This window comes from Gossypium arboreum, chromosome 6 (assembly GCF_025698485.1).
Source record: "Gossypium arboreum isolate Shixiya-1 chromosome 6, ASM2569848v2, whole genome shotgun sequence".
In the NCBI taxonomy this organism is placed as follows: domain Eukaryota; kingdom Viridiplantae; phylum Streptophyta; class Magnoliopsida; order Malvales; family Malvaceae; genus Gossypium; species Gossypium arboreum.
In genome coordinates, this window is record NC_069075.1 from 121,775,633 (window position 1) to 121,791,150 (window position 15,518).

General features: G+C 32.6%; 2 pseudogenes; both read right to left on the reverse strand.

The window, feature by feature from the left end:
• Positions 1-1,275: 1,275 nt before the first annotated feature.
• LOC108471821 (protein trichome birefringence-like 16) lies at positions 1,276-9,280 on the reverse strand (annotated as a pseudogene).
• Positions 8,998-14,906, reverse strand: LOC108473969 (uncharacterized; annotated as a pseudogene).
• Between the last annotated feature and the right edge of the window lie 612 nt (positions 14,907-15,518).

The window sequence follows — 15,518 nt, forward strand, 5'->3', positions numbered from 1 at the left end:
ATATATTATATGTTATATATTATATATTATATATTGAGATACATTGATTTTCGATTCAATCAATCAATCTATTTCGATATCAATAAATACATTATTAATTTTTATAGTTACATTATAATAATAAAAATGCAAACAATAAAACTTCGGTTTTCATTTATATTATTTTGTTATTTAAAAATTGAATATCAAATATACTTGAATCATATTTATTGAATTCCTTTTTTTAAAAAGAAAACTTAAAATATTTTAATAATTGTTTAAGTTACTTTCACTAATTTATATACATTATAAAAATTATAAACTAATTATAAACGAAAAAACCGAATCAAATTCATTGAAATTAAACAAAAATCAAACTATGGTTTGTATATCAGTTGTTTTGGTTGCGTTGGAAAATGAAGAAGATGGGAGATTGACCTGAAGAGTACTTATTTTGGTTATAAGCAACTACCAACGGCTGGATGGGTATTTGAATGAATGCGAGGCCAAGCTGGCCACTGACTCTTCCTACGTGGCATTTCATTTTAGTTTAATTAATTAATTTTTAAAAAGTCTACTAAACTAATTATAATTAAAAGAAAGGGTGATTTGGATGTAACTATTTAGTTGGTCTTTTTGTTTCTTTTCACCAAAAAAAAAAAAAGAAAGGGTGATTTCACATCATTTTCATTCAATTAATCCTCCAACAGAATATGAAAGAAAAAGGAATGCTTCAATTCTCTTTAAATATTTGGACTGGCTCAGTCGAAGACTGGGTCCATCAATTGCACCATTAAGCATTTACCGCCAGTCAAATATCTAAGAACAACACCTCTGCGTCTTACACACATGACAAACTCTACGTGAAAGGACAAAGAAACAAATTTATATTGACAAAAATTTCACCTAAATGGCAAACACACACTTATGCCATAACTGATACACGGGTGTAATTGCTGCGGTCATCTCTCCAATACCCAACTCTATATCACATTTTTTTAGTCTTATTTTTTCTATCCCATGTAAGCTTTTTGTCTTCCTCAGAGACTGTACAGTACCTAATGTCAGGCTAAATTTTACTCCAAGAGAAAAATTCTAGAAACTAAACTATAAATACATGAACCACCAAAATTTGGGGTTCTATATCACAAAAATGAGTCGAGGAAGCCTGTTTATGGGAGATGTGATTAAAGGACCCCGTCAAAAGTAATGCCCAATTGAAGGTAGGAATAGGCAACACTTTCATGTCTCAGGTCATGCTGCAAAAATTCTACATTCATTAACAGTTATTTATGTCTAAGTTTGTACAAAAAGGATTTCATTCCATGTGTCCGGAACACCAGGCAAACACCAATGCAAGCAGTCTTGGACTCCTCTCGATGATGTAATACTGATCCGAGATATGTAACCCTCGTCTCACAGCTGAGACAAAGCAGTTATGTCCAGAAGTTTAACCCCTGTCCATCTTACAGCACTGACAGCAGCATGATCACTAGATCCTACTTGTAATACTTCTTTACCTATAGACATAGGTTTGATATTGTTACAACTCCCTCCTGTTTTCCAATCTCCATTTACGAAGTGCATAGGGGAGATGCTCCAATAAAAGGCTTTCAGATGAGGATGCTTTGGGAGCTGAGAGTTTAGCCATTTAATAGTGTTATGGATTGTGAAATTCTTGGCTCTCCCCATATTTGCTATCTTCTTGTTGGTGTTGGGTGCACCCCCAACATACATAACCCACCTATTAGCCCTGAGTTTCACTTGATTCCAATGATGCCCCGTGTTTAGAACCAAGACATCAATTTTGTATAGAAATTGGTGCAAAAATAGAGGTCGATCAAGATGCATCACATATTCTGTTTGCGGGTCCTTGACATCAAAAGGTTCCAATTCACAAATGCTTGAAGACCAATAGTACAGAATAGTAGTATTGGTGCTAAGAAATCGATAAGCCCAACCATTAGGACGTATACTGCCTGGAGGTAGGACAAGTCCGTATTTATTGCCCACATCTAGGACATCTAAGTTGTCCTAACCAGCTGTGATCATGCACATTAGATACTGGAATTGCTGCCTAACTAATGAATCTCCAACAAAAGCTAAAGTTTTGTCTTACATCTTGTAATTGCATCAGAAGAATTCGTAAATGGTCTAACCATTATTAGTTATGTTTAAACAAGTAATTAGAGCAACCAATCAAAGGTCATATAAACTCTAACCAAGTAAAACAACTTCTGGAAAGAGAAGAGAATGTATCTATAAGGGGAACGCCAAAAGGCCCAATCCATGAAACTTAAGTCTTAGAACTTCAGAACTGGCAAATATCAGCTCTTCATTTCTTTTGATAGGTTGAGTTGGAAGCACCAAGTGAAGAGTTCCATGTTCAAATAGAAAAAAATGGAAAATATTCATAGACAATGATATAAATACCATTTTAAGAACTTTGGCCCTTCAAATTCTTTCATTTCACAGCCTTTTGGTTGCCATCTTAGCTTTTCAAATGCAAAATCTTGACGCTGCATCAAACGACAAGCCCACGTTGGTGCTAGCCATTGTTTACGACCAAACCCAGAATACAATGTTAGAATTAAATGACCCGAATCCTTATTTAAATAAAATATAGTGGTAAAATAAAATAAAAGTAAAATCCATATGGAACTACACTTCTTTTATTTTATTTTAGAATAAGGTTTTTTAAACCTTATTAAACTCCATCTATTTTATATTGATTCGAATAAGGTGTTTCAGTCTTACTAGAATATGGCTTTACAAGCCTATAAATAGACATAGTCTATTCCTCTTGTCATTATTAGAATTCAACATAGTGAATTTTCTTCTCTTCTGTCCGTGGTTTTTTCCCAAAAGGGTTTCCACGTAAACATCTGTGTTCTTTATTTTATTTTATTTTATTTTATTTTTCACAAATTGGTATCTGAGCTTCCAGGTTTTTCATCTCGATCACGGTAATGGCATCTGTGAAGTATGAAATTTTGTTGTTGGATCGCAACACCAGATTTGCATTGTGGCATATTAAGATGCAAGTAGTTCTTGCACAGATGGATCTAGAGGATGCCCTGCTAGGGATAGATAAGATGCCTTCGACATTAACAGATGAAGAGAATAAGCGTAAGGATCGAAAGGCATTAACACAATTACACATGCATTTGTCCAACGAAATTTTGCAGGATGTGATAAAAGAGAAGACCGCACGCTGCATCATGAAAGAGGCTAGAACAAATATTTATGTCGAAAACTCTAACAAGCAAGCTGCATATGAAGCAGTGTCTTTATGCTCATCGTTTGGAGGAAGGTGCGTTTGTACACGAACACTTAATAGTGTTTAAAGAAATTCTCTCAAACTTGGAAGCCATAGAGGTTCAGTATGATAAGGAAGATCTAGGGTTGATTCTACTTTGTTCGTTACCCCCATCTTATTCAACCTTTAGAAACACGATTTTATATAACCGCGAGTCACTCACAGTTGATGAGGTTTATGATTATTTGACCTCGTATGATAAGATGAAGCATCTTGTGGTTAAACTCGACTCTCAGGGAGAGGGTCTCATTATTCGTGGGAGACAAGATTGGAATGCTGATGATGATCGTGGAATGACACAGGAATGGAATCCTCGCGGTAAATCTAAGGATAGGTCAAAGTCTTCAAACAGAGGTAAAACTTGTAACTTCTGTAAGAAGAAAGGGCACATTAAATCTGTGTGCTATAAGCTACAGAACAAGATTAAAAGGGAGGCTGCGAATTAAAAGGGAAAACAACCAAAGAATTCTGATAAAGCTGATGTTGTAGAAGACTACAGCGATGGTGAAATTCTAGTTGCTTCAGTCAACAATTCTAAAGTGAGCGAGAAGTGGATACTTGATTCAGGCTGCACCTTCCACATGAGTCCCAATCGGGATTGGTTTACAACTTACGAAACAGTATCTGAAGGTGTTGTTTTGATGGGAAATAATGTTTCGTGTAAAATCGCAGGTGTTGGAACAATTAAAGTTAAGATGTTTGATGGAGTTGTCAGAATACTTAGTGACGTATGACATGTTCCAGAATTGAAAAGAAATTTAATTTCGTTGAGTACTCTTGATTCAAAAGGGTACAGATACACAGCTGAAAGTGGGGTTTTAAAGATTTCCAAAGGTTCCTTTGTTGTGATAAAAAGGTAGAGAAAAAATGCCAAGTTATATGTTTTACAGGGTTCTACTGTTGCTAGTGATGCAGCTATCGCTTCCTCTTCCTTGTCAGATGATGATATTACTAAACTTTAGCATATGCGCCTAAGGCATATGAGTGAGAATAGCATGGTAGAATTGAGCAAAATAGGACTTCTTGATGGGTAAGGAATTTGCAAACTAAATTTCTGTAAGTACTGTGTTTTTGGGAAGCAAAAGAGAGTTCAATTCACCAGAGGAATCCATAACACGAAAGGAATGTTGGAGTATATTCATTCTGATCTATGGGGGCCATCCAGAGTGCCTTCGAAAGGTGGAGCTAATTATATGCTAACCTTTATTTATGATTTTTCTAGAAAAGTTTGGGTGTTCTTCTTGAAGTAGAAAAGTGATGTGTTTTCCGCATTTAAGTCTTAAAAAATTATGATTAAAAAACAAACGAGAAAACAAATAAATACCTACGCACAGACAATGGCTTAGAATTTTGTTCTGATGAGTTTAATAGATTGTGCAAGTCAGAAGAGATAGTGAAACAATTCACAGTTCGTCATACTCCGCAACAAAATGGCGTTGCAGAATGAATGAACAGAACGATCATGGAGAAAGTTTGATATATGTTGTCAAATGCCAACTTACCAAAGTCGTTTTGGGCCGAAACAGCTTCTACTGCATGTTTTTTTATCAACCGATCCCCATCTGTTGCCATTGAGAAAAAGAATCCACAAGAGATATGGTCTGGTAATCCTGCTAATTATTCTGATTTAAAGATCTTCAGGTGTCCTGTGTATGCTCATGTTGATAATGGAAAATTGGAACCGAGATCCATTAAATGTGTTTTTCTTGGTTATAAAGTTGGTGTAAAAGGGTATAAGTTATGGTGTCCTGAAAATAGAAAAGTTGTGATTAGCAGAGATGTTGTTTTTGATGAAACTACTATGCTACCTAACTTATCTCTTAAAGACTCTTCCAATAAAGAAAATCAAAAGCAGGTGGAGCATCAGATTAATATAAATTCGACTCCTCAAGCCAGTACAAAAATTGATAATAGAGTTGCTTCTTCACCGCAATACTCTATCGCTAAAAATAGAACTAGAAGAGAAATTAAACCTCCAAAGAAGTATGTTGAGGCTGATCTAGTTGCTTATGCTTTAAATGTGGCTGAAGATATAGATGCGAATCAATAGCCATCTAATTATTCTGAGACAGTTAGCTGTGAAGACTCAAAAAAGTGGATGTTTGCTATGCAAGAATAGGTGGAATCACTCCACAAAAATAGAACATGGGATCTTGTAAAACTTCTTACAGGTAAAAAGGTTGTTCATTGTAAATGGGTGTTTAAAAAGAAATAAGGGACTCCAGGAGTTGAAGAACTCAGATATAAAGTAAGGCTTGTTGGAAAGGGTTACAGTCAAATTCCAAGAGTGGACTTTACAGATGTGTTCTCCCCAGTTGTTAAGCATAGTTCGATACGAGCTTTTCATGCATGATTTGGAGCTTGAGCAGTTAGATGTAAAAACTGCATTTTTCCATGGAGAACTTGAGGAGGATATTTATATGCAACAACCAGAGGGTTTTTCAGTCTTAGAAAAAGAGGACTATGTTTGCTTGCTGAAAAAGTCCCTTTACGGTTTGAAACAGTTACCAAGGCAGTGGTACAAGAGGTTTGATTCCTTTATGACTTCTAATGATTTCAAAAGAAGTAGTTTTGACAGTTGTGTTTACTTTAAGAAAAACAGTGATGGTTCTTTTGTGTATCTACTTCTTTATGTTGATGACTTTTATGTATCTACTTTTTTATGTTGATGACATGTTGATAGCAGCAAAAGATAAATGAGAGATAAGAAAGGTTAAAGCCCAACTAAGTGAAGAATTTGAGATGAATGATTTAGGACCAGCAAAGAAGATACTTGGTATGGAGATTCTCAGATATTATTAAATCAAGTAACTTGTACCTAAGTTAGAAGGGGTGCATTGAGAAAGTTCTTTGCAGGTTCAATATGCAGAGTGCTAAGCCTGTTAGTACTCTTTAGCAGCCCATTTTAGACTTTCATCGGCTTTGTCTTCACAATCAGATGATGAGATTGAGTACATGTCACATGTTCCATACTCTAGTGCAATGGGATCTCTCATGTATGCTATGGTTTGTTTCACATCCAGATTTATCATATGCAGTCAGTGCAGTTAGCAGATACATGACGAATCCCGATAAAGAACGCTGGAAAGCAGTTCAGTGGATTTTAAGATACTTACGAGGTACTACTAATGTTTGCTTACAGTTTGGAAGAACTAGAGATAGAGTCATTAGGTATTGATGTTGATTTTGCTGGAGACCTTGATGGAAGAAGATCTCTCACAGGTTATGTCTTTAGAATCAGAGGTTGTGCAATCAGTTGGAAAGCCACTTTGCAAACTACAGTCGCTTTGTCTACCACTGAAGCTGAGTACATGACAATTACTGAGGCTTGTAAATAAGCTATCTAGTTGAAAGGACTCTTTAGTAAACTCAATGAAGACCTTCAAATTAGGACTGTATTTTGTGACAGTCAGAGTGCAATATTCCTTACAAAAGATCAAATGTTTCATGAGAGAACAAAACACATTGATGTTCGGTATCATTTTGTTCGTGATATTATTGCTTGTGGTGATATTATTGTGAGCAAAATTAGTACTCATGAAAATCCTGCAGATATGATGACTAAGTCACTTCCTATAACCAAGTTTGAGCATTGCTTAGACTTGGTTGGTGTCCATTGTTGAAGTTAAACCCTTAAAGGGTTTTATGGAAGAGGTGGAGAACGTGTTCGTTGAGAGTTCACGATGAAGAACTTGTTTATTGAGAATTCGTGTCAAGGTGGAGATTGTTAGAATTAAATGACCCGAATCCTTATTTAAATAAAATATAGTGGTAAAATAAAATAAAAGTAAAATTCATATAGAACTACACTTCTTTTATTTTATTTTAAAATAAGGTTTTTAAAACTTATTAAACTCCATCTATTTTATATTGATTAGAATAAGGTGTTTTAGTCTTTTTAGAATATGGCTTTACAAGCCTATAAATAGACATAGTCTATTCCTCATGTCATTATTAGAATTCGACATAGTGAATTTTCTTCTCCTCTGTCCATGATTTTTTCCCGAAAAGATTTCCACGTAAACATCTGTGTGTTCTTTATTTTATTTTATTTTATTTATTTTTCACATACAAAGGCCGTCTATCATCTACAACCCATTTTCCTTTAGCATAATTACAAACTGGAGCAAGGATCAAATAATATGAAAGTCCGTAATCAGTAATATTATCACAATATGGACCTAATGGATCTAACATCTAAATGTTCAAAGAAAGAGAGGGAGCATAAGAATAATAACCATAGGCAACTTTTCAACTACTATTGACTGTGAAGTATGAACTATCTTACTTGTTCTAATCATTTTCCCTAGAGTACTTGCGTCCAACACACATTCAGACATAGGTATGAGGGTATGTTTAAATATACAAAAAACTTACAAAAAATTGAGCATAACAATGCTGATATATACCATTGTCCAGTACTCACCCTGAGTCTGGATAACATAGACAAGGAATATAAAGGAAAATAGAAATTGTTTCAATATTGGACGATATTACAGCCATGTAAATAGCACACCAAACCTATGTGTGAGGTTGGGAAAAAAAGTACTGAAAACAAAACGAATAAGGCTAAGATTTATAACCTTCGCTTTAAAAACTAGAAAAATTTTATATTTACTATTTCCATAAAGTGAACTCATACAGGAATATGAATGCGGAAAACATGAACAATTCATATGCTCTAATAATCATTGATGACTTCACAGTTCACAATAAGATAGATAAGAAGTAGGAAAATAATCGATCTCCCATGCCAATGAAAATGCTTCATGTAAACATGTATGTGTTGACATTGGTCATTCTAAGCCTCAGATTTCAGCTTGCAGCTAAAAATTATGACCATGAATCGATAAGAATATTGGTGATGCTCAACAAAAATGATTGAGCATAACAGTTACTATAAAACAATATCCACTACAATATTAACAAATTTGATAAAGTAGATTACCTTTTTTCTGAATTTGAATAGTTTCAAAGTCTGAAGAACTTTCGTACTGTAGCAAAATTGACTTTAGCAGCGTTTTTTAAGGTCTTTAGAGGTGCTTTTAGGCGCCACTAAAACTATTTACAGTGTTTTTACAAGCGCCACAAAAAACGCCGCTATAGATAACGCCGCTAAAGATCATGACCTTTAGCGGCGCTTTTTCCACAAACGCCGCTAAAGATCATAACCTTTAGCTGCGCTTTTCCCAAAAACGTTGCTAAAAGTCATAAAATTCAAAAAATATATATTATAAAATATTATAAAGGTCATGAAAAATATAAAAATTTAAAATTCATTATCAAATTAAATTTTCTATTAAAATTTTAACTTTAAAACTAAATACAAAAATTAATGAATTTAAATTTAGAATTTAAAATAATAAATTAATAACACAATTAAAATCTAAAAGTTAGAACTCACTTATCTTAAATATTAAAATAAAAATAAAAATTTAGAATCAAAACTAAAATAAATAATATAAATTAGATTAAATATAAAAATATCAATAAAATAAGATATTATAATGAAGTTCCTTAAATGAAATAAGGACTTAAATCATAACCATGTAAAATATAAGATTTGAATATCCATTCCCATGTGAAATATCAACATTGATTATTTAAATTGATTAACTAAGTCAAAATTGCAATTTGTGTTTTTTTTTCTTTCAACTCAAATAAAAATAAAATGTTGATATTTAAATTTAAATAAAAAATTGAATAATTAGTTGACACGAGATTATTATTAAGTATATGCAAATATGCATGTAGACGATTACAAAATAGGGTGTAGTTTTTGATCAACTAATTAGTTGATCCTATTGCAGGTTCTATCTATAATCTGCTTAAGTAACATACAAACATAAGGCACTCTAATACTTTTTTGCACATAAAATATCTAAAAGTAACATCTGAATTCAAATTCAGAGCACATACGGTGTCAACTGCATGTTGATCAATATCATCCTTATTCGCTGCTGCAATGCCTCCCACAAGCATTCGTAGAGGTAGGAGCTAGTCATTATGTGCCTTCTGCAAATTGTTCTTGGACAACAATCTAGTGTAGTTGATTTTTCTTATTCCATTTGCCACCATTCAAAACATAAAAGAGCTATTGCCACACAAAAAGTAATCATCAAAACGATATCCAGAAAAACAATATATAGTTAAATTATAAGAATGCAGAAAATACAAAATGATACCGCTGTTCTTAGATCCCACAACATTACTTTCCCATCATAAGATGAAGAAAGTAAATAAAGAGGAGACGTATTGTGCCACTTGCAAGCTGGAATCCAATAACTATGTGATGAGAACTGAAACACAGGTGTCGGTGTTCCTTGAAAAGAAGAAAAAAAGTTTCAAGTGAGATGGAGTTTTAGTGGTTTCATGTGCCTGCACATGCAACAAGTAGGAGAAAAAGAAGTGAAAAGAAAAAAATGAAAGCAACCTAAGAAATAGTATCCTTTTACCCTTTTTTCTCGGATGAACAAAAATGGTACGTCCAAAAATGAAACATCCCAACATCAAATTAACAATAATGATTATGACAAAGAGCTCATTCAACTAATTTGATATAAATTAATCAATTAATTCAATAGTCAATTAACAATATTAACTATTATGGTTAAAATGCTAAAATTTATATTTTTAAAATATATAAATTCTAATAATAAAATTCAAATCAGCATTTTGATAGAGTCAACAATACTAACTGATTGAACTAACAGATAACAATTAAATTAAATTATGTCAAATCAAAGTATAAGGATTAAATATTAAATTTTAGCATGATAGAGGGAGAAAACTATAATTTGACCATTTTATTGGTTATTTCAATTAAATTTCAATTTATTCAAATAAATTTATATTTTAAACTATTTATACATTATCTATATTTTAAAATTTAGAAAACTAAATTCTATTTTTTATTTTATAACTAATTTCTTTTACAAATATAAAAATAAAAAAATTATTTAAATTAGTAAAAAATTAAAATACTTTATACAAATATATTTTAAAAACTAATTAATCAAATGTATACAACATTAATTAGTGTTAAGAAGTGGTATTTACCTCACATATCAAAGATCTTTCAGTCTCCACCATATCATTAAAAATAAGTTCAAATCACAAATGATCAACACAAGCAGCATACTTCTTGATGGCATTTCTATCTACCTAATCCTCATTAATATATTTTATATATTTCTTATGCATCATGTTCTTTGTTTTTTTCCATTACTTTATATTGTGTTTTATTACAATCTATGCTAATACGATATGAATGAGACTTAGTTTGCAATAAGAGGACAAGCATGGATGTAGCCAAATCATCTAGCAGATCATAAAATATGGGACTACAGTACAAATTCTATTTAATAGAATTATACTGAAGATGGATATTCTTGAAGAAAAAAAAAGGCTTCTTAACAATATAAACCAAAAAGAAACTTACCCTGGGCAGTTCCAATGAATGCTAAGCAGCAGTTTAGAAATGCATTCAACAAACAGAAGAAGTTTATGAGATTATCATAGAGCAGACAATGGAAATGATGCATGGCCTTCTCAACATTTGGCGCATACTTTCCAGTACTATATGCAGGTGATTCAATACCCTTTTGAACACCTTCACACAGTCTAATGTCTTCCATCTGCGTATTTTCCTTGGTTATTAAACAGGTTTTGGAGGTTGCAAGATTAACAGTAAATTTTGAGCATACAAACAAAACCAGAGATTATTTGCTAGTACCTGAACTTTTTCACTATCCGCTAGACTTCTCTCAATAAAAGCTTTGTCATCCTAAGGCCAAAACAAGAGCTCGGTTAAATAGGAACCATATTACCAATACATGAAAAACGAAATAAGTTACAGAATACATGTCGCACATAAAATCTTCTCTATAATAAAATAGAAAAATGGTTGAATTCTACAGACTGCAACTATGGCTAAAAAGTAGAAAACATCAATATTATGTAAGAGGAACTTTTGAACCCCGGTTAATGTCAGCATCCCACACACGCATGCACTTTGAACTGCCCAACATACATAAACGCAACATTTGAGAGGCTAATGTATATGAAGCCAAGCATAAGTCTCCTCTAAAACAACATTCCTATCATTAACCTTGTATAATCTAAAACTTACGTAAAAATAGAAGCATGTATCTAGTATATGTGCAGAATTCAGAGCTCAAGACATAGAGGTCCAGTAAAATATTTTGTGGTATACATATGCCTTCATTACTCTTCACATAGACATATTTTTTGCATTTAATATTTGCTATCCAAAAGTTGAAGGAGCTTTACACCTAAACCTTTCAGTGATAACCAACAACACTAGATAGTTTCAAGAAAGTTCAATTTGGAATTAGAACAATTCTCAAGGTGCCTTATTTATAAATGTTAGTTTTAGTTTCTATAATCTATATTATTAACAACACTTAAGTTATTGAGCCCACGAAGATTATATATTGTCAATCTAATGAAAAGAAGCCGAATGGTTTCTTTATGCAGGATAAGATCAAAGCCGTGATCAAAACAGTCTTTTAAACAAAATATTTTCATAATTCACAGCTTTATGTGCAGAATCTTTCACAGTTTAAGCAAACGCTTAATTTTTTTTTCACCAATACAAAATCAAACTTTTTTTTTCGACAAAACGAAATCAAATATTTGATACAGGGAAAAGAGACAATTATGTATATGCATGTGTGACTGAGGGCAGGTGAACAATGGTTGATGCAATCATCATTCTCCAAGTACGTATTGTGCATAGAGAAGCATATAGACATGGTTGCAGAGTGACACTCAGTATCTGTAATCAAAAGGCTACTATTTTCTTTATCTGGGATAATATGGTGCATGCATTAGATAATTGTTTTACTCAGTATTACGGTAACCTTCCTTTCATTCCTGAACAAATAACAACAACATCAGGAAATATGTCATCCTTTACCTACCTTTGGAACAGTAGATGGAAGAAGCAGAGTCCTTTAAGATGAATATAAACAACATTATCTCTTCCATCTACTGTCCTTACAAGAACCGACATAGAGAAAATCCAAACCTGCCGCATCTTGGCCTTGTCTGTCTTGAATATTACAAGTGAAAGCATAAAAAAGAAGGCATTGCTATTCAAGAATAGTAACTAAACATGTCAGATCATGTTTGTCTTATGTATTTTGTTGTTAAGGAAGAATCTCAAAATATGCCCTAAACAAGATTTATCTTCTTTTTATATGATGTATTTATCCTTTCTTTAATCGTTGCAAGTGTCATAATTTACCTTGCTCAAAATATCTAGCTTATAGGTACAAAATAAAATTTATTCACTTGCTTACTACTATGCATTGTGAATACTATGTTTTCACATGTTTGATATTCTAAAACTACAATGAGCATATAATATCATATAATAAATAAAATTACCTTAAAAGAAGCTTCGAGCATGTTCGTATTACATTACAAGCCAAACAAATAGCATTTTAATCTTAAATATAACTAGCAGAAAAGACAGACCGAAGCATACTGAGGTGGTATATGAATCAAGTGAAAGACCAGATGCAAGGCCTTTGTGTGCAAATAGCACATGGTAACCACCATCCAAGTAGTTGTCGCAGAATACTTGTAAGTAAAAGAAACAAAATACAACTAGCCATCTCCATGTATGTTCAGCAAGCTTTTGATAACAATCATATAATCATTAGTATGGAGAATATGCAATTTAATATTCAAGACAACATAATGTTGTTAGTGCTAGTGATAATAATAATTAATGCTTTATCAGAAGACAAAGCACACAGACAGCATCATTAAAGCTACAAGGAAACTCCATATATCATTTAAGTATTATCATAAAAAGCTAAGAACAAGAAATTAAATTGAAGGAGCTTCCATTAACCACAGAGACGTACCTTCCAGTTACATTCTATGATGTACTCACATCGACAAACATAAGTTAGTGTGGTATCAACTCCATTAAGGCTAAATAATTCAGAGGAGCTAGCAAGCCATTCACTTGTAACGTTGTCAGTATCAATATTGTCCTTTTGTAAAATCTCATTGTCCATATTAAGAAGAACAAATGGTCCCCAAGTAGCAACTTTTATAGGTACAAGTCCAAAATCCTATCATCAATCAATGAATAAAAATAGCAGGATCATGATGTCTGTCAAGACAAAATATGTAATGCCATAATCTAAACCTGATAGAAAAAACTATGATATACTAACACAACTTAAAGGAATTTGATTTAAGCAACTTGATAACCATTTCATCCGAAAAGCCAAAATTTTTTTCTTTTTAAGATAACTAAAAGGAATGCACAGTCATTTTCAAGCAGACACCCACTCCTCATCAATATGTACTTTTGTAAGTGAAAAATGAATAAAAATGCCAAAAAAGGAAAAGGTGCAAATCTTGTACCGTAGAATTTCTACTCTAAATCATTATACAACTAAATTACAGCCAAAATTTTCATGCTATGCCTTCACATTTTTCCAGAGAGAAATTTTATAATGATTTCTGAACTAAAACTATTTTCTTATTTTCACATATTGCCTCTTAAAAAAAGAACGTACCTTCTTGTCAACATAATCAGCCCAAAATCTAGCAGTAGCTTTTTGGTAAGGGTCAGAAGGGAGCAAAGGAGCTTTGTCATGCCATACCTCATCGATGTATTAAACCTGAATGAGCAACTCACAAACAAGTTTACCGTTATGGATAAGAACAGGGATTTTCTTATGAACAGGTTTCGTCTGCAGCAGTAAAGCACTCTTGTTCCACAAGTCTTCTTCCTTGTATTCATACTTTATCCCTTTCTCAGCCAAAGCAATCCTGGATCTTATCCCAAACATACTTGGCCAGAAATCTAGCAATACTACTTCCTCTGCCATTCTTTTGATCTAAAGATTCAAAAACTAAAACTAAAATCTTGGGTTTGTTCTTTTCTCTCTCTGATTCTGAACTGAAGGGGTATAAGTATGTATATTTATAGGCAAAAAAAGGGTAAGAGTCCTACGTCTTTCTTGACATAATCACATAAATCAAATGAATCTGGAGAAAGAGAAAAGGAAATTCTCTCTCGCCAAAACTCCCGATATTTTCATTTTTCTAAAAGTTCATTTTCGTTGATAAATCTGCTAGAACCTCACATATATTAAAAGAAAAAGAAACAAAAAAAAATGTTAATCTTGCATTCTTTACTATCTTCTTACTTTATATCAGCATTTACTGAGACAAAGCCTAAACAAATCAAGCATCTTCGACATCAATTACAAATAAAAGAAAAATAAGATCGATCAAAATTCAAATAAAAATCAACTATAAGCATGAATTACTCGAATATTTACCTCTTCTCTAACATTGACAGAAACTCTAGATGTTGAAATACCTGGCTGAATCGCTTTCCCTAATCCTGAAAAAAATTGATTTTTTTTTAAATACAAGGGCTTTATTAAAAAAAACTTAGGGATTTTGGGGGAAATTTAGGGATTAGGGGAAATGTAGAGAATTAGGGAAATCTATTTTAGGATTTTGCTGGAAATGGCTAAGCGTTTGGGATATCTGTTTTGGGATTTTGGGGGAAATGGCTAAGTGTCGGGCATGACACAAGAAGATGAAATATAAGAAAGGAAAACGACGCCGTTTTCATAGTGTTTTTTGTGGCGTTTTTTAAAAAAACGCCTCTAATGCCCTTTTTTTGTGGTGTTTTTTTAAAAAATGCCACTAATCTCTTAGTTTTCATATTTATTTTTATTTGTTATAATTTGGAAGCCATAATAATTAACTTATGATAGTCACTATTAAATAATATATATAAATTTTATCTATTATCTCTTAAATAATTTAAACTATAATCATAATTTTAATATATTAAGATTAATATTATCTCTTTTACAATTATATAAGAAATCGTTTAATATTTAAATTAAATAATACTAATTAATCTAAACCCTAAACCTCTAACCCTTACCCCTAAATCTTAAATCTTAAATCATAAACCCTAAACCCATAACCCCTATCCTTTAACACTTAACCCCTAAACCTTAAACCCCAACACATAATCCCTAAACCATAATCCATAAACCTTAAAATATTAACTCATAAACCATAAACCCCTAACCCATGTCCCCTTAACGCCTAACCCTTGTCCCCTTAACGCCTAACCCTTATCCCCTTAAACCCCTATCCCTAAACACTTAACCCCTAATCCCTAACCATTAACCCCAACCCT